Source organism: Equus asinus, chromosome 21, assembly GCF_041296235.1.
Source record: "Equus asinus isolate D_3611 breed Donkey chromosome 21, EquAss-T2T_v2, whole genome shotgun sequence".
NCBI lineage: Eukaryota > Metazoa > Chordata > Mammalia > Perissodactyla > Equidae > Equus > Equus asinus.
Window position 1 is genome coordinate 89,669,197 of NC_091810.1, and position 20,795 is coordinate 89,689,991.

At 39.3% G+C, this 20,795-nt stretch overlaps 2 long non-coding RNA genes across 2 annotated transcripts in view; both read left to right on the forward strand.

The window, feature by feature from the left end:
- Nucleotides 1-12,786, forward strand: part of LOC106838157 (uncharacterized) — a 38,168-nt gene extending 25,382 nt beyond the window's left edge. The window contains exons 2-3 of the long non-coding RNA XR_006517788.2: nucleotides 12,174-12,238; nucleotides 12,475-12,786. This is a non-coding gene — a long non-coding RNA (uncharacterized lncRNA). The remainder of the gene's footprint in view (nucleotides 1-12,173; nucleotides 12,239-12,474) is intronic.
- A 1,255-nt stretch (nucleotides 12,787-14,041) lies between these two features.
- Nucleotides 14,042-16,461, forward strand: LOC139041319 (uncharacterized). The gene is made up of 3 exons (XR_011496241.1): nucleotides 14,042-14,197; nucleotides 15,236-15,295; nucleotides 16,375-16,461. It is a non-coding gene; the product is annotated as an uncharacterized lncRNA (long non-coding RNA).
- Nucleotides 16,462-20,795: the final 4,334 nt, after the last annotated feature.

Consider the following 20,795-nt stretch of genomic DNA (forward strand, 5'->3'; position numbering starts at 1 on the left):
CACCTATGTGTTCTAGGCCACATGCCAAACACCAAGGACACGCAAATAAATCAAAACTGACCTGTTTTCAGACTAGAAAGGAATAAATGAACTTCAGTTTCTATTTATGACACAGGAAGAGAAGATTGCAATAGAAATATAATCCAAGTGTCACAGGATCACAGCGAAAATTCAATGTGTTTTGTGTGGTTCAGCTTCATCCTGAAGGAATGTGATGAGCAATATTAAATCTTAACGGCATGTGTGCACCAAGCAAGGTTAAGAAGGCTGGCTTTGGTGACATCATCTTAGATTTAACTCTTAGATTTAACATCTTAGGTGTAATCTCTCGGGGACGACTTTTAATACAAAATGGCAGGATATGAATGTTAAATCTTTTACTATAAAATCTTCCTTCTTTTTTTTTTCTTGCTTTGCTGCACTGGATAGAGCCCCAACCTCTGAAGGTCAACCCTCCCTGCCCTTTGGAGTTCCCAGTGATCTGGGATCTGGGAGCACTGATCCATTGATTCCCGCTGTGAAAGACCCAGCAAAGAATAGACCTGAGAAAGTAGAACAAGGAACTGCTCTCTCAGGAAAAGAAAACAATTTTCTAAACAGAGGTCATAGGAAGGAGGGACTAACTAGGAGGGCCTCGAGATCCTGGGAGACGTTTTTGAGAAAGTTTATAAGATGGGAAAGGGTCCAAGAACTGGTTGGATGAGTTCTGGGAAGGAAGGTCGGGAGGGGCATTGTTCAAGTTCCCTGCAGCTTAGTGGGACTGAGACCTGCCCCTTGGATTTCCTAGCCCTCGCCAAGGTGAATACCACCCACAGTTTGAGCCCCGAAGCCATGCCAATTTTCTTCCTATTACTGTTCATTAAGGACTTCACTTTGTCAGCATCCAGCACTGCACTTGCTGACTTCTCAGCAGGAAGGATGCCTACCATGCTATATTTTTAGCTATTGCTGCAACAGTGCTACCTAACAAACCGCTCCAAAACTTTGTGATTTGAAAACGATAGCCATTTGCTATTTCTCATGAGTCTGTGGGTTGACCAGGCTTTGATATTCTGCTGGGCTCCCTCATGCACTTGCAGCAAGCTGGTAGGTCAGCTGAGGGCTGGCTGGTTTAGAATGCCCTCAGCCGGGATAAGTCAGCGCTCTTCCATGTCGTTTCTCACGTTCCGGGGGAATCACCCATGTTTGTCCTCCTGGTGGTGGCAGGAATCAAAGAGATTGGAAGTGCACAAGGCCTCTTGAGGCCAAACTCCTAGCTGTCACCCTGTCAGTTCTGCCACATTCTATTGCCCCAAGAAACTCAGAAGGCCGGCCCAGATTCACTGGGTGGGGAAATAGATGCCACCTGGTGGCGAGAGCTGCAAAATCAAGAGCTGGACTAAGGCGGAGGAAGAATCTGGGCTATTTTCATAAATATTCCACCACACACGCCGTTAGACTTCTGCCAGTCCCTCTCTGGTTACCTCAGCAGATTTTAGGGCATCAAGAAATCCAAGGAAAGTGGAGTGGAGACCTGGCCTCTTATTTGGAGTAGTAAGGAAGTATCCATCCACACTGGTTGGGGAGAGATCCATCAACCGAGCTCAGACACCCTGACTCTGGACAAGGATTAGTGACAGTTTTATTTTAAAATTCAGAGCAGTTACTGATATTAAAAGTGGACAGCAACAAGAACTACAACGTGAAGCACACAGAAGATAGAAATTTAGGACAAAATAATGGACACATTGCAGGAAAGTAATTTAAAATTTAAAGCTAAGGGCAGAATTGGGAGGCAGAGGGACAGAATAACAGAGAGCAAACCTAGAAGAGAATCAGACACATTATCCCTCAGGCACAAGCAAATTAAAAATTTGGTTGAACAGTAGATGAAGCTCGTTACGGATTCTGTGCTGCATCTTATGACTGAGGCTGTTGCTCTGACAGTGCATGCAACTTTGGCAGAAAATACCGCTGGATTCAACGGACTGCTCCTTGTCTTGTCAGTGCTGCTGTCCTCCTTTCATCAGGGAAGTCTTTAAAGAGTCCACATGGAATATTAAAATGTTTGGTGGTTATATAAAATCACTATGGAATATATCAATTCTGTTCATTATTAATCAGAATAAACAACATATGCTTCATCTTCATTTAATCAAAGTATACATGCTTTAGAGAGATCATCAAACTTTCTCTTTTTGAATAATGGTTAGGGAACCAGAAATTTTCTTTTCCTAACTTTGGATTAGGCAAATTATAAAGGCAGTAGAGTGTTGTATTAGGAGAAAAAGCTAAAGAAACTAGAATAATTTAGACTATAAAGCACAAGTTCATTAAAACATTATTCAGGGGGCTGGCCTGATGGTGTAGCGCTTAAGTTCATGTGCTCTGCTCTGGTGGCCCAGGGTTCATGGGTTCAGATCCCGGGGCAGATGTACACACTGCTTATCAAGCCATGCTGTGGCGGGCATCCCTCATATAAAGTAGAGGAAGATGGGCACAGATGTTAGCTTAGGGCCGGTCTTCCTCAGCAAAAAAGAGGAGGATTGGCAGCAGATGTTAGCTCAGGGCTAATCTTCTTCCAAAAACAAACAAACAAACAAAGAAAAATTAGTCAGGAATGGGAGAGATTCTCATATAGCAGACGATAACCATTTGGAACTCCAGAGAAGTGAGAACATGAGAAAGTGGTTAAAAACTATAGAATTAAGGAATCTGGCTGGATATAAAGACGAGCCTCCTAGTTGTGAGAAGTAATGAACTTTCTCTGAACGTCTTTCTGTGTCAAGAATAGTGAGTCACAATCTTTCTAAAACTCTGAGATTTTGTTGTCCTGGTTTGATGATGTGTTTTTCCATTTCACCCACAATAAAAATGTAGTACAAAATACTTGCCTTTCTATAGAGTCTCACTGCCTATGAATTTGTTTTATATCTATTTTCACAGACCTTATTTCACTTTTTCCATGATACCCCTAGAGAATGGGAGATAGGCTTTATCATTTCTCGTGTGTGTATGTGTTTAAGATGAAGAAACTTGAGCTTCAGCATCTTATTTAAGTATCTTGCCCAAAGTCAAATTGCATTAAATCTAATGCTTTTTAAATCAAAAATTTTGATCAACGTTGCTGTTCAACTGTTATATGAGCTTGCAGTAAGGACAAATGACTTATTTTTATTCATGACTACTTAGCAGACTTTGTGGCATCCCCTTAGGATAACGTCACCCTCCTGCACAATAAATTCAGTGCCTCCTGGTTGCCTATCAAACAAATTCCAGACTCCTCAGCCTATACTCAAAGGTCACAGATTCTTTCATGTCCTCCCCTCTCAAATTCCATTTAGCTAGTCCCCTAGCATCTCTGTGACATTGCTTTCCCATCCCCATAACCACTCTGCACAGGATAAACCATACAGAAGGTGAGGAATGGGGTATTCTTAATTCATATGTAGACTTCTTCTATCAAAAATTATAAGGAATCCTCAATAAGAAAGAGAAAACTGTCTCGTCCATGTGCATCTTTGGAAGGGGTACTGATTTAAAATTATCAGAGATGCCATCTTAATATATAAGTAGGTCTCCAAGCAGCTGATGCTGCTGTCCCAGAGGAATATTCATTGGCTGGCAGCTGGAGAACCACATTTCCTTTTGTCTAGGCATAAATCTTGAAGTGGGAGGTGACAAGGTGAAAGTCTGTGCCTGGGAAAGATCGTGGCTGGCTTCCTTTCACACACAAAAAGAATAACAGGAGAGTATTTCATGCTCTAATTTTTGTATATCTTCTCTATTTTAAGTCTAGTTTGTTTTTATATCTTTAAACTCTCTTTTATTGGACAGGGAAAATAACACTAGATTTAGGGTGAGACAAACCCAGAGATGCACCTTGTTTCTACCGTCTACCATGTGGACAGTCTTGGGCAAGTCAGATAACCTTTCCTAAGTCAGTTTCTTTGCTATCAAATGAATATAATCAATTGTCTGCCTAGCAAGGATGTTGTTAGGATTAAATAAGATACACCATTTAAAGACAACCATCTAGCAGTGCTTTTCCTACACACACTAGGTACTCAGCCAAGGCATAATTGGAAAATGGCAATCTTCTTTGTTTCAGTTCCAAAACAGCTTCACTTTTGTAAACACTCATTCATCTCCTTTCTATCTCTACTTTGTGCTTCCATATTAGTGTATACTAGAACACTAGTGGTATTAGAAGGTTAATGATTTAAGCATATATTTAACAGCTTCTGCATATTGAACTAGCTGTTGTGAGCAAGTCCACATACAGGCAACAATTAGAGTAGGGACACAGCTTATCAAGTGCTAAGTGGCGAGCCATTGATTTTAAGTTGCAGGAGGATCCTAGTAAAGAGAGAGACTCTGAGAAGTTAGTATAGTCACAGGAGAAGTGATGGATGCAAAGCGACTTAAGTGGAGGCTAGAGGGATGAATTGGGTGTAGTTAGGAAGAGTAGGGAAGATTGAGCCTTCTGGGGTTGGGAGTGGCAAGGGTGGACACACAAGTATCAACACGTACATGGTTGTGCCATGATGAGACTGCTCTCCTTGAGCCAAGGATCTGTTCAGAGCTCAAGGATGTGTGAGAGCACTTGTATCTGGGATAAGGGAGATGCACGTTGTAAAGGACCTTCAAAACCAAGTGAGATTTAACTTTGATTCAAAACCAGCAAGGAGGTAGTATAGATTCAAAAGCAAAACAGTGATGTCAATGAGACCTTTTGTCTGTTGGTCATGAGTAGAATAAATTGGACAAGAAGAGAAAAGCTTATTTAGCAGCTTTTGATGTAACACACATTGTGATAGTGAGAGTCTGTACTTGGTTGTCCTGGGGATGAGGTAAGGAAGACCTTAAAAATAATGAAGATTGGTGGTGGGGATATGACTAAGAGGCATTCTTGGCAAATTATTAACAGGGCTTAGAGATACACAAGTTATAGAGGGGGAGAGGGAAAGTCCAGTGTTTCTGGGTTGGAAGACAGCATAATGGTAAAACTCTTGTGTTCAGTTGGGAAGAAGATCTGTGTTTTAGGATGATCATTAGGTTTTGAGAATGCTGACTAGTGGAAGGACACCCACATGGAAATATCCTCTAGGCACTGGTACATACCAGAATCAATGTAAGTTTAAGGCAAATTCCTTAATGCTATCCTGAATCTGAACTGAAACCTTAACTTCTAGCCTCAACTCTAACTTTTGTACCAATTTCATCCATAAATGATGACAAGAAGCAACTGGCACAGGGAAAAGACAAAAAACAGCCTGAGTCTTAAGCCAAAGGAGATTGATTTCATTCCCTAATTGCTTCTAGGAAGCCTTTTCAATTAAAGGATTGGATAAGGACCAATAGTACTGATAGTTATGTGAAGGACCAGTCTCTTTTGGGTCTCCCTCTCAGATGTATTCTGAGGAATGATATTTCTTCAGGTGGCTGTGAGTTTTGATCCAGGCTTCCTCAATCTTTCATAAACCATAAATTTAAAATGAGCACCTCTTTCTAGTTTCTGGTTCACTGAGCCACTGAATGGAAAATGTTAAGTCAAGATTCTCTCTCTCCTCTCATATTAACTGAATTGGGTGAATTGAAAACAGGTGAGTAGTTGACTTTCTAAAAATCCAATCCAATGCACCCTTATCCCATTCTCAACCGTCATTTTGTGAGGTTGTTTGACCTACTCCTGATGAGTTCAAGGTAAGGTGACTCCAATTTTGTGCTGGCTACAGAAGTGTCCCACCACTTTTATGTCTTCTTTATAACAGAGCTAAGTATAAATACCAAGTTACCCGGTTTTCACCTTCATCTTCTTAAAATAAGTCGAGTGTTCAAAAGTGTGTCTTCATAATTTCTTGGTCTTCACTCCTTTTCAGTCAATAGTCTATACCTTAGACTTGCCCACAAGTCCGATTTACTGACCATTAAATTGCTTTTGAGTGTTATCTTGATTTTCTTAAAGATCAATTCAAATCTTTCAAAGTCCATAAGTACTTTTCGAGGGATAACGCTTCTAGACTCCTACTGAAGATGATGCATGTTGAAAAAAATGCAGAACATCTTGAGAGCCATCCTTCAAAGAAATCTGCACAGGGAATGTTCTTAAAGAGCAGATGAGGATGATTCCTCTCCTCCTTCTTATGGAAAGGCTGTGAGACCCTTGTGATAGATTATCGCAGTGGGTTCTGTGATTTCTCAATGCTCCTGACTTCCTCCAGCAGCACACCTACCCACATGCACTAGGCACAGTATCTGTCTAAATTAGAAAATGACGAAACAGAAGCTTCAGGTCATCAATGGTCTTAGCAATAGAGGAGAGAGTGATGTAGTCACCAGATAAGTCCCCAAAACCATTTCATGGACAAAGGAAATACTCTCTCTTGTAGTGACTTGGAGTGTCCTACTAACCTTTTTTTTTCCTTGTCATAAATTGGGGGAACAGAAACCCAAGAGGAAACTTTCATTCCATTCCCTGAACTGGGAAACACAAAGTATGGTGACTCAGTGTTTCCTTACTGTTCAGAACCTGTTCAGTACATTATTTCTAGAAAACCATATGCAAAGATTGCTTCTATTTAAGAATGGTTGATGGTTTCTGCTGTCTCATATGCTATATTTCTCTTTCTGATAAATGGCAGTGGAATAATTCCAGGGTGAATATGATATAAGGCTAAGATCAACATTATTTCCTTGGTGAATTGATTACTTGCCTTTAAATTTATAGTTCCTACCAGGACTGCAAATTAATATGGTTGATGCACTTAGTTATTCTGATTGTGCTTTACATTTAAATGCAGGCAGCTTAGACATTAAAGGTTCTAAGTTTATAACTCATAATCAGATGGTAGGTCTTGTGAACAAGAGCAGGTATTTGTATCTTGTCTGAACAGAAAGTGTTTTTGAATTAGTGGTGGATCACTATGTTGGAGACTATATTCTGTTACATGAAATATATGGCTGGCAGCATCTATTATTCATTATATCAACATGTATTCAATTCAACATCTGACTCCAGGTTCACATCTAGGAGAAATGAACATATGCACCAACAGCATCGGAAGGTTATGTCTGGTGTAGATAAGTGTAAATAATAAATTATTTGTGCATGTGTGAAATTACTGTATAGGATTAACATGATTTTAAAATTGTGCTCATGTATATGTTAGTACACAAGGAAAGGTTTTGTTTTTTGAGATGTACAGCCTTTCTACTTTTGAAGGTGAATTACTGACAGTTATGATTGATTGAGTTATGATTGATGGGAAATCAATCATAAAGGTTGTGATTTTTGGAGGAGATAGTTGTTGCTACTTTTCTAATTTATAATGTAACTTGACATCCTTTTTACCCAAATATATAGGATTTTAGAACTAGGAAGAATTTTGAAATGACTTTCCTTAACCTCCTCAGATTCCAGGTCAGTTCATGAAGGCCCCAAGCACTAAGTGACACAAAAGAGTTGGGCCACTTACTGGCAGGGCTGGTGCTCCGACCCACTTTGTTGCTCTTGCTACTTTGTTTTGTAGTTGCTTTAACCATAGACGCCTGCAGAGTGGATCTCAATTCCTCCATTCTGTAGCTATTTTCTTTATGGTTGTCTTCAAGATTTCCCTAGGGTAAACTAAAGTAATCAAGAATTTGCTAGGCTCTGTATTTTTCATCCTGAATTGCGATCTCAACACAAAAACAAAAGAAGATAGCCTTATGACTACGTGGTATCACTATTTTGAAAAAATATTAAGGAAAAATGATTGTGTTTGCCTTAGATACAACTATAAACAAATGTTGGGTCAAACATATCTTTTCCTTTCAATATTGATCACCAAGATGATGAGAGAGAAAAATCCTGCACTAATGTTATTGCACAGTGAAAGCCTTTGTTTTCCCAGTTGTGATGGCAGGACACAGGCAAGTCAGAGTCCAGACGCTGTCCTTTTAAATGACTGAAATCTGAATGTTACCCTGGGGCATATTGAATACATTTGGGAATTTGTTGAAAGCATAATTTACTCTGGGTAATTTTTTATTTTTCTGTAGGGGTGTGAAGAAATGCCCTTTAACTCTTGAGTGAATTGATGTGGTCCGAGTAAATGTAATTGTAATAGAAATGCATGTGCATATATTTAGATAGAACTTGACTCACTGGTGACTTTATGAGCACAGCAGCTGCAGGCTGGAATTTAAGGCTTTCATATGACCTTGTTGGATAGCAAAAACATAGAAACTGCTAGATACTGTGTGTACATTTTTCCTTAAATTATTGATTAGCTGCTCTTTAAATGATTTGTGTAGTCATTCTCCAAAGCTGAAAAGCTAGCTGTATATGGAGGTGGCACCTTGAACACTATGATACCGTTGAGTAAGTAGCAACATACACTGGTTTTCAAAGTTCTAAGCAGTAGTTATAAATCTGCAATGTGCTCGTCACCTGATACGTTACTTTGCATTTACCTTTCTCAGAACTGGGCAAGAAAGTGCAGGACACTCTAGTTTAACACAACAAGCATTCACTGTAGGGCTAACTATTGACAGAAGCTACTCTGTCACCCTCTGTAAGGTCAGTCCTATGGGGTGGTGGCTCTTCAGCTCTTACATTTCTGCTTCTTCTGCCATTGGTTTTCAGTAGATTCAGGGCAGTAAAAAACAAGAGAAGGCCTTTCCTCGTAGTTCAGAACTCTGAATGCTTGCCTGGCTTCGGATCCAGGAGTCTTGCTGGGAGCTCTATCTGGCAGCCAATGGATGTGGTTGATAAGAGCTGCTGCCCTGGGCTCTTTCCCGCATGCTTCGAGAGTGATCTCTGTTCTCACTCCACTGGCCCGAAATGAGCAGAAGCTGTGTACAGGAGCAGTTGCAGCCCAGAGGTCTCCCTCTAAAGTTCTCCATTCCGTCCTCATTTCTTGAGTTCAGACTCTCAGTTAATCAGATTGGAGGTTTCAAAGATGGTACGTTATGTCTTCTCTCTATAATCTATTAATCTTTGGGAAAATGTTCTATATTACAGTGAGACTTCTTCCCCAAGAAAAGAAAATGCGTATAAACAGAAACTTTAATAATAATTAACATGAACACAGGATCTGGAAGTGTACACAGCACTTCACATACATTGTTTTGTTATATTTAGCACTCAAAATACTTTGCAGCAGGCATTATGATGAAATGGAGGCTAAAATAATCTAAGTGTTTTTTCCCCCAAGTTCCACAGCCAGTAAGAAGTGGATTAGAACTTGACTCTATGTAGATCCCGAATCCAGACAGACTCTAAATTTCAGACTTGATTTCAGGAATTATACTTGCTCCTGTGTGAACTGTAAACCTTGCATAACATGTAATTATGCATTCCTACTTTTATTGCATTAAGTATCAATTACTGCTTTTATTGAATTACCTTAATATTTTGTAGGATGTTCAAAGGTTATATTTAATGAAAGTGTGTTTTAACAAGATTCATTTATTTCTTTGTAATTCTGCATTTTGTTTTATTTGAATTTCTGTGTTTGGGATGTTAAAATGTTAATATCTTGTAAAGCACAAGCGGTGCCAGGTTTTATAGGTCATCTCAACTTTGGTTATAGTTAATCTTACTGTTGCTATGCAAAAATCTATAATAAGATCCCATCTGCTTTTATAATTGCTCAAGAAAAATACATTACTGGTATCATTTGGATGAAGTGGAATTCAAATGAAATTGTCCTGATGAAAATTATTACTTTTGGAGCTTGCTTTTGATATTCTTGTGAATATTTGATTCAATGCAGCATATTTTCCAGCATATATAGTGCTTGTGAATTAAAATATGAAAAAAATAATAAAAAATATATAAAAAGACATATAGGTAGAGAGAAGAACAAAGAAATGTATATTATGGTTTGTACCTAGCGGACCATGTCAAACTTTCTATCATCTTTCGGTAGTTTTAGAAGACTACAAGTTAATGTAAGCAGAACAAATAGAATTCATGGGATTTTTATCAAAGACAATATCATTTTTTTTTAAGTTTTGGCCTGAGCTATCATCTGTTGCCAATCTCTCTTTTTCCTTCTTCTTCTCCCCAAAGCCCCCCAGTACATAGCTGTATATTCTGGTTGTAGGTACTTCTAGATCTGTTATGCGGGGCGCCACCTCAGCATGGCTTAATGAGCGGTGTAGGTCTGTGCCCAGGATCCAAACTGACGAAACCCTGGGCCGCCAAAGTGGAGTACACGAACTTAACCATTCAACCATGGGGCTGGCCCAGACAACATCATTTTTATTTCTTATTATTGCTTTACTTTAAAAAAAAAATTATTGAAGGAAATATTCCTCTATCCCTGGAACGGTAATTTTGACAGGTACATGACAATTATGATAGCCATCAGGTTATTGAAACTTTTAAACTCATTTTGTATTGTTAATATGGCTTAAATGCAGAAATCAGAAGGGGCAGTCGCATGTAGTAACGAAAATTTTGGAGGTGAATTATAGTTAAATCTTCTCCTGTTTTATGGCTGGAGTTCTGCTACAAACTCGTGGCTGGCAATGAGAGACAGAAAAAGGTTGTATCTCTAGCTAAGTATTTTTTAGGAAGTTTGAGACACGACTCTCATGCAATTATAAAGTGACGACATGTCAAAAACTTATGTAACTCGTTAATGAAGAGATCAGCAGAGTGATCAAGCCAGTCGAAGAGCAGTTGAGGGATGGGTACAGGCACTCAGGAAAAGAACGCTGGATTAAGTTGCCTAAATTCCTAACAGGTTGTTGTCCTAGAACTGTACGCTTTGGGGTTTTATTTTCTTCTGGACAGAAACCTATGACTTAATGTCAAATTCCAGAGTCTGGGCCCTAATCAGTAGAGACAGTAAGTAAAATAATGACTCCCCTTGGGGAAACCCGATCGCCAGTGCTCCAGTGTGACACTGAAAGGACATGCAGTCTTCCTTTGCCCCAAGTTTTGCACGGTTTTTCCCCAGCATCCCTGTTCCAAGTGTCTTATTTGTTTCTCTCCTTCTTCTTTTGCTCTATTTGGTTTCTGACTCTGAAGGCTGAGGAAAGAAGATGAGGAAGGGGGAAGAAAGTTTTTCTTGATTGATAGTGGCACAAACTAGCATTTCACACTGTGAGCTTGGCACTGTTTAAAGTTGACTCTCTGAAGGATGCTTTTCTTGGTTTCTAGAGGCCCCCACTGGGTACCTATGATGGTACATCCCCTGCTGTGAATGTGGCTCTTTCCTCTTGGCTCCCTCTGCGTTCTAGTGTTTCAGAGCTGTCCTCCACCCAGATTCTCTCTGTTGGAGTTTGAGTGGCTTCCAGGATGGTTTTCTCTGGGGGTGGTCCTCTGCAGCAATTTTGGTTGGCTGTCCCTTTTGTAGGGCCCACATCTGGTTACCAAGAAACGCTAGTGCACTTTACCCATACAAATCCTGAGAAGACAGACCAATCTCAATACAGCAGTGACTCTCACTGTCTGTACCATCAAAGCAGCTCCCCCCCCCCCCCCCATCTCTCCTGCCTACTATGCCTCCCGGATGGAAGGCAGACTCTAGTTTACTGGGTTGCCCTCACTGCGGGGAGTGAGTCCTTTGAACCTCCTCCCTTGATATGAGTTGAAGAGGAAAGAGTCTTCTCTCCCTCCCTTTGGGGTAGATGGTTCCTACAGAATCACTCCTACCATACCAATCTTTCTTACAAATCTTCCCCCAAAATTCTCTCTTGACTCTTTTATGTTCTTATTTTGGATATAAGTAAAACACAGTTTTAAACATATTTTATTTGCCAATTTCCTTTGAAAATTTATTTCTTGATCTTGTATCTTGCCTTGGTATCTCATATCTATTTATCCTAATGTCTCAGACAAAACTTGTGCTCCCCTAGCCCATGGTACTGGTTTTAGGAGGCTAGGAGCCCCTGGGAGACACAGGCTTACAGGCATGCTGTATTCAATTGGATTTTTCCCAGAATGATTTTATCTGCTTACTTTTGGAGAACTATTTGTAGGACATAAAAAATTAGGGCAACTGTCTTGGGGTCTGTTTGGAGGAATATGGGGGATAAATGTGAGAAATGCAGGAGTGAGGAGAAGGCCCAGAGAGGCAGGTGGTTGTAGAATATCTCGCTCCATTTCCTGATCTAAAAAAATATAAAGTTATAGCATTTATGCCGACCCATCTCCCCTTCCACACACAGACTTTTTGCATCTTTTCTCATTCCAGGGGCTCTCAGCACCTTGACTTGCTCTCACAGAATACAGCATTCAGACAGGAGAGTTTAGCGTGAGGTAATGTAATGGCCTGTGGACTTCTCTTCCCCTAGATGATAATTCCTTGGAGGGAGGGACTGTATTATTCTCATTATTCTGTCTCCAGCTCTAGCAGCTTGCCTGGTGCAGAGTGTACAATCAATAAGTATTCACTGAATGAATGACTGAGACAAAGAGGGAGGCATGCTGTGTGAGATTTCCCCCTGGGCCCTGTTTTCTAGAAATGGTTTTGTCTCTCCGTTTTCCCCTTTTAGAAGAGTTGGGATGAAGAAGACAGAAAGGAGGGAGAAAACCACTCTTCCCATTGTTTGTAACGGCCTTTCTTCCATTAACGTGATCCTCACCGATCTGCGCCCTAGGAACGTGTGTGTAGGAGGAAGCTCTAAAATTATGTGTAAAAATTTTGACAAATATTGTATTGCATGAATGTATATCCCCTTATTTTTATAAACCGTCTGCCTTAGATTGAAAGTTCTTTAAGACTATAATGTCATCTTTCATTATGTGCGATATTCATGTTTAGAATCCGTTTCTTCAATTGAATAAAATGGCATCTACTTTACCCATCCCAGGCTTGCGTGGTTTGATTTCCTATTTGAGGGGATTATCCTTATTTTCGGTCTTTCCTTTAGTATCCCAATAAATCTTTTGAAAGGTGCCCCCTTTATTCCTTCTTTTCCTCTACTAAATGCAAAAGAAAACAGCAACCTATATTTAAAAGGTAGCCACTGTTATCCCCCGTGGCAATTTCCCCTCTTCCAGAGATGAGAATTTACTGTAGTACAGCAGCCCAATAAGATTGTGCTGGAAATGGATTTTCATGTAAAGTATTAACTTATGGCATTATGTGCAGCAAAAGGAAGGATCAAAATATTGTAAAGAGAGAGAAGCTGCATTATTATTTTTAATAGGATTGGTGTAATAAATGGTCTTTAAAAAGCATACATCTGTTCCACTCAATGCTTTCTTTTTGAATTTACCATGAAATGTATTTTACTGATAAGACACAGCATTCAGATCCACTATTTCTCTAAAAGCCTGGTTAAGAGATTTAAAGTATAAGATACTGCTACATGGTCTCTGGTACTTCATGGAAAGTAAGAGCTTCCATTCTGAAATTGAAAGAAACAAAATATATATCCCACAGGTATATGTTTTTAGTGCCCTCTCCCTCCGTTTGGATTATTAAATAATCAGCTTTAAATAAAGACGTTTTGTGTAAGTTTATATTTAAACAACATAGCTGCTTGTTTTCTGTCATAAAAAGGAAAAGTTTAAAACATATTTCTTTCTTTCTTTTTAAGATTTTATTTTTTTTCCTTTTTCTCTCCAAAGCCCCCCGGCACATAGTTGTATATTCTTAGTTGTGGGTCGTCCTAGTTGTAGCATGTGGGACGCCGCCTCAGCATGGCTCGATGAGCAGTGCCATGTCCGTGCCCAGGATTCCAACCCGTGAAACACTGGGCCGCCTGCAGTGGAGCGTGTGAACTTAACCACTCGGCCATGGTGCCGGCCCCAAAACTTCATTAAAATGTTAGGAAAAACTAAAATGTGTAAGTGACAAAATCATTGCAACCCTCACTTCTACTTTTCTGCTAGACTAGAGAGAAATTTGAGGGGAACTGAGTTTATTATTGAGTACACATCTCTCCCTAACTCTAACACATATTTTCCAAAGAGGGGTTGGGCGTGATTTCAATCTTAGACTAGGATTAAATGCTTGGTCCCAAATAGAAGGTCCCTTCCACACAGTGAATCTCAGTGTGCTCATTTACAAGATGAGGGATGAGGGATACAGCCCTGATCTGTGCATATCAAAGTCTCAGGAGAATGCCAACAGGCTAGAGCAGGGTATATGGTTCTAATCTTGCCTCTTGGTTCCTTTTTCCTAGGTGCTAGTGTGCCCGAAGAGATCAGGCCGTCCTTCAGGCCAGTTGGTGATGGTTCCTTTCAAGGCCATGCTCTTAGAATAGCTGGGTGAGGTAACCCTATGGAACACAGTGAGAAACACAGAGACTCCTAACTCATACCTATTGAGTGGAGCTCCCCTTGGACTCGATGCATCTATCTTGGAGAAAATTAACATTTTAACCAGTTTTGAAGTCCTGGCCATTGGTACCATTTGAGGAGTTCAGGAACAGGACCCAATGGACCATTAAGCATATTTTTAAACCATATTTAGAGACTTATGGCAGTTTGACTTCTGGATCTTTATTTTGAGGGCGATTCGTGTAACTGTCTCCCTCTCCTACGTAATGTCTATGTTCAACCTCTCAGTGACTCCTGAGGACACAATTACTCTTCCCAACATGAAGGACACTGGAGAATCTAATTCTGCAGTTTTACATTCAGAGGTTTTCTGCAGTTTTTTTTGTAGATCAGGAATAGAAATATTAAGATAGATGGTTATAAATTTGAATATATGTTGGGGTAGGGGAAAATGTAATATTTACTGTAGGGAGATTTAAAAGAGGAAAAAAAAAGATCCTGAGCCTGGATTTCATTGTACTATGGTTGATTTTACATACTTAAAAAGTATTTATAAACCCTATATTTCTAAACTATTTTCTCTCTATTTGTGTTGGTAATAAGTTTTGGTATCTTTTGGTGTAAAGTATGTTTCCAAGAGTGAATCCCCCAACTCATAGCGTTATAACTCTAGGAGATAAGAGTGTAACTTACAATTATTTGAATTATTACTATTGTCCACGAAGGAATTACTCATAAATATGAGATCACAAGTGAAAGACAATGGGACTAATAAAAAAAAATGGAACTCTTCATAACCAGGAGTACAGTCAACCATAATTAAATTCTGTAAAAGTTATAAATACATATAAATATAATAAAAGATGGTAAAGATGCTTGATATAAACAGATCATCACTATGGATTAGAGATAGAGTTATCATGCATAATATGTTCGCTCCCATTAGAAAATGGGTCAATAATGATTGCTCAGATCTGATCTCACTTTAGCTTCTCTCATTATTTTTATTCGGTCATTTCCCTGTAGCCACTGAGAAGGGGCTCAGAAGATGAAAATTCCACTGTGTGATGACTGGAAAGATGCCTGGTAAATAATGGGAATTTTGGTACAGAAGCTCCAGATGTCTCATATATGTTGCAATGTCTTGACCAGAAAATACATTTTCTTATTTTGTTTAATTACAGAATCATTGCCAAGTTCAGGTGTTCCTTGTACAATGCTAATGTGGCAAAGAATGAGGCTTCTCTTCGTTTTGTGTTCTGACCTGTCTTCTAATGCCAAACTTCAAAAAATACATATTTTACATTAATAGGAATATACAATTCAAGATCACATTTGTTCTCATGAAATTTCTCAACAATTTTAAACTAGCAAGATATTATTTTCTATTTTCCATCCTCTTTTTTCTGAAGCTATGTCTTTGTAGTCCTATTATCTAAAGAATAAAATATGTATGTATGTTTTCTGACTCTATCTGATTAACATCTGAATTATACGTAACCTGGAGCTATATAATGGAGTCAGACTTTTCTAGAGCTGACATTTTTGGGAGCTAGACATAGCTGATCCTACTAAGGATTATTTCCTTAATTTTCAGTGCTTTTTTTTTTGGTAGAACTATCTTAATGGAAACTCTTAATATGAAAAACAACAGGTAGTATTTTTTAATCCATCAAATTCGAAATTATTAACTTAGGAAGTTATGAGAAATAATTTAGGTCTGACATCTCATTTAACACTTGAATGGTAGAGTTAATGCTTTTGGAAGAAAAATCTTTGTGTGTGTACATCATATGCATTCTCTATTAAAATGTTCTAGTATTTAAGAAAGAAAAAGATTCAGAAGATTTAAAAATCTCACAAAAGTTTTGCTATAGCTTATATATGTGTTCTAATGGTAATTTCATAAATTATTTTCAAACAATTTGTTCTAAGGTGACGTTATATTAAAAAAGAGCCTCCATAAAAAGATGTGTTTCATCTTCTACTTCACTCAAAATAATTTATTTTCCCTTTTGCATTTAAATTCTTGGTTTTATATTGTCATAATGCTTGACTTTGTGTTACCTCTTAAAGTGTTGATGATCAAATAATTGAAACTAAGTAGGAACTAAATGCACCTAAGCTTAATGGTTGCTGCTCACCAACTCCATAATTATTGTCAGGGAGGCTGAAAATGCAGAACGTCTGTCAAATATTAAAGAAGAGCGCACGTGGAGCGGCAGTGGGGGAGATGGAAATCACATCTGGAGGTAATGATTACTCTGAGTGTCTTGCTACAGCAAACACAGCATTTGGAAATTCATGAACATTCCTTTTAAATGTTCAAAAGTCTTTGCAAAACAAATCATATTTTAACTCAAACACTCACGACTGCACTGCCTACACACCAAGCCACCCATAATTTAGCAAAGGTTCTTTGTGTGCAACATCAAAAGAAAGAAGATAAATCTTTTTCTTCAGAATTGGCTTTGGTGACAAATGAGCTGGAGATAAATAGTATGGATAGTTCCACTTTTCTGACACCCAATATTCAGCGCTAGGTCACATAATTTGCCTATGAAATAGTTTATTTTCTAGATGTAATATGTATCCAATAAGATTTTTAAAATGTGGCCATCCTTTGCTAAATAATGCACAGTGTATAAGTCTTCCTGGGATCTCTCATAAAAATATTCATCACCCCAGACTCATCCTTTATAATCCAGATGGGTTAGTAAGCCCCTCTTTTGGGGAGAGTAATTAACCCATTGGCTTACTCAGTAAAAAGGGAGGTTGTCTCACATCCATTCCAGTCCACGTGTTCCTCTGCTGTTTTGGTGCCACCAGAAGCCACCGCTCACGTTGGTACTGGCCACCCCACTGCCCCATGGAACACAGGAGGATGACCCCCTCCACTGGCAGCAATTGAGAGATGAAGATGGACAAACCACAATTTCCTTTATTCCTCTGATTCCTGGTAAGCAGTCAATAAATATTTTATGAATGAATGGATGAATATCCTTTATTTTTCAAAATACCACCATGCAATTGCACCAGGTTTCACTGGAGAAGTAGTGCGAATTTTTGGCCTTCTCTCGGTTCATTTACCAACTCCTTTTTAACTACAATCTTAAGGCCCCTCTGCCTGAGAAGTGAGAGTCCACTGCAAAGCCCTCCACACCATTAGGGCCAAAAACCCCTGCAGAATCTTGGAAAATACCTTGCTTGTCCAGTAGTGAAGTTTGCATTCTGTAGAAAGGACTGCTGGTGATGGTGGTGCTGACATGATGGCTCTTCTGCTGGGGATATTCATCAGCGTTTCCTCAAGTTAACAGCTTCCTAACAAGAAAGATCAGTGTAATCTTCATTTTTAGTTGTTTGCAATTCCAGTAATTGTGTAAGAAAATGAGAATGGGGAGGGTGAAGGGAAAATCAGTTCTACTGAATGTCTCTATTCTTTATCAAGACGCTGTTGTCCCTGGGAGACACAGACGTCATCATCCTCTTTTCAAGAGGAGTAAATGAAATGACAAAAAGTAGCTTGCAAGGTCATCAAGTTGATGATTTAGAGAGTGAGGACTGGAACTCAGGAGTGTCTAATTCTAACCTGTATTCTTTCCATAATACAGCACTTCTCTACATCTGTGAGAGGGAGGGAAGCAGGGGTCATTTGGAGCAAAAGGGTATTTACTGCACAGGCCTATGTGGGAAGCATGTGGAATTTTGGACAGCAATTTTTCAAGGAATTTACATCTTGAGGACATGGAAGGGTGGCATGACTCTAACCAGAGAAGATCTTGCAAACCGAGCCCTTATGACTGTGTCAGATGATTTTCCACCAAAATCATTTGCAGAAGTCCCTGAGTGTTGTGGTTTCCTGATGTTGAGTTGAAATGGTAAAACTCAATTTTAAAATAAAACCTATTTCACGGAGCTGTGAAGATCAATTAAAACACGTTTAAGGGAAGAAATGTGAAAACAATAAGGAACCATTGAAATTTTATTCAGTTATTTTTGCACTAGTTGGGAAGGCTCCAAATCAAAATCTGCTCAGGTTTAGCCTCTTTTCAGTATATATATCAGAGTTTGGAAATCATTTGAGGTCAGTGTTTCTCAAAGACTGTTCTAAGGAGGTTATTTCCATGGGATGCAAATACATGTATGGGGGTGCATGGTTAAACGCGTTTGGGAAGCACAGAGTTAAACAGTTTATAGAGAACCTTCAGTTTGCTAATGTACACTCTCCCAGGGTAGGAGGCATTGTTTACCATAATTCTTTGAACCTGGACCCTTTACACTTGAATCACTAAAGAGATAAGCAGCTTCCAAAATCAACAGAACTTCATGTCACATATTCAAAACATTAAAATCTCAGCTAACAAAGAGATTGTTATCCCCTAGAAACACCCCGTGACCTCTTTACTGATAACAAAACTTTACTGATTAATATTTTACTATATAAATACTGTGGCCTCTTTCACGTGTGTCTTAGCAGAACCTTTTGTAAACAGCCTTTTATAATTTGCTGACTTATGACTACAAAGTCCACCTTCCCCTCTGCTGCGGAGAGTTGAGTGCTCTCGTCTCTGCCAGCCACGGGTGGAGGTTTAAGGCTGGACTCAGGTACACAAGAAGTCCTGGTCCTGATGTGGTAAGGAACTCGAGTGTGGACTGTGAAAAGCACTCTCCTTTGACCTCTGTAATATAAGTCTTATAAATAGCTACATCTTTTTAAAAACTCTGACAATGCGGTTGGTTTTTCCACACCACATAGGATGAGCATCCACAGACCTACCTTGAGAAATGCCATTTGATTCCAATGATATTGCTTTTCAAATGAGAAAAATCAAACCCAGAGCATGTGAGTTATTTGCTTGAGGAAGACAGAAGCTGGCACCTCTGCTGGAGAGTAGTTATCACATTGGAGAGACCATGAGAACTCTCCTCAATTTGCTTGCGCTTTTCCAAAAGAAAATTAATACCCCTGTGACTTAAAGGAGAAAGTGAGCCTAAAGTTCAAAGGATGAAATCATTGTCTTTGACAGGCTGCAAATATCAAACTGAAATTTGCCCAAATACAAATTTCTGAGCAGGAAAAGAAAAGCTTTGTCTCCGGAGGATTCTGGAAAGAATTTATTTTTATATAGCTCTCCCAAAGTTCTACCACCATATAATACTATGCAATAAAAATGAGATTAACTATATATCGAACAGAGTCGTGAAGGAATGTGAAGTGAGCACCGCCATGGTTTCTGATGAATGCATTTATGAGTGGGTAATACTGACAGGTCCCCAGAGGCCTGCAAGCAAAGCCCCCGTTTTGAACACTGCTGTTCACTAGTAAAACGGCTTTCCTTGTTTTTCCTCTTAATATTTTCTTGATTGATGGGGCATTACATTCACACTTAGAGAAAGAGGTTATATTTGTTTTATTCCGGGGGGTGAAGCCTACAAATCTTTTGCATTCTATTATTTTCTATTATTCGCAGTCTCCTATTTTCTCGTGGACTAAAAGTAATCATGAAACACCATGCGAACTCCAGAGTTCTTGGATAATTTACAATGGAAGATTTCTTTCTTTAGCAAATAGAACAGTAATATGATGAGATGGAAGTTAGTGAGGAGGATGCAGTTGGTTCATTTGAAAACATTTAGTTTAGATTTTTTAATAAGTAGAAACTTCGTAAAGCAGAATTTTCAGGAAATGTTATTTTTATTTATGGGACAATGTTGCCCTCACATCTCTCCTCCAGTCCGAGTAGCATCCTCACAGCTGAATGCTCAGTCTGGATGATGCTTCAACAACACAGGGCACACATAAGACATATCCTTAATCTAGAGCTCAAGCCTGCCCGCCTATTTCCTCCCCTCATTGGTTGATCATGCGTGTCCATTTCATTTTCCCAGCATCAGTGCCCTCTGCATCAGGAGCATTGTCTAAACGGAGCTGGGAGGAAGATCTGCCAGCTAAGTTGATTTTCTGGCTCTGATTCTAGAACATCTGATGACACAGATGAAAATTCTCCCTAATATCCTCAGCCTGACTACGCTAGGAAAGGACATCCTACTGAGTATTATCCCTGAGGGCATGGGTTAGGGCTCTAATTTCAGTACTTACCGCTTGATTCTGAGAAGATACTCTTCTAGGATTTGTTACCCTCTCCAGCGGTTTCTGTTTGTGGTACCGTCGTTCCTCCAGTCACTCCGCGGCACCGCTTTCCCTCTTCGCTCTCCACCGTCCCCTTTACCTCAGGTGCTTGTTCATTTAGCACACACTTGTGGAGAAGATATGTTCTCTACTACTGTTTCAGGCTAAGAGAAAAAGAAATTAGGAGAAAGAAACAAAGACTTTGATCAGAATGAATCATGGCAATTGCGGATGCCTCAACCGCATTGGCTCTGAACATTGGGACTTGATTTTTGGCTCCCTACGCCGGATGCTACCCGTTTCTATGTTGAAATAGTCCTTTTTGCATGGTGAACTAGTTCAGGTGCAGCTGCTTTTCACTCTATTATATGTGTCAAAGAAATCAACACCTAACAGGTTTCTCTTACAGATCAAGAGGCAGGTCTTATTTCATACATTCCTCTAGCTTTTCTAACC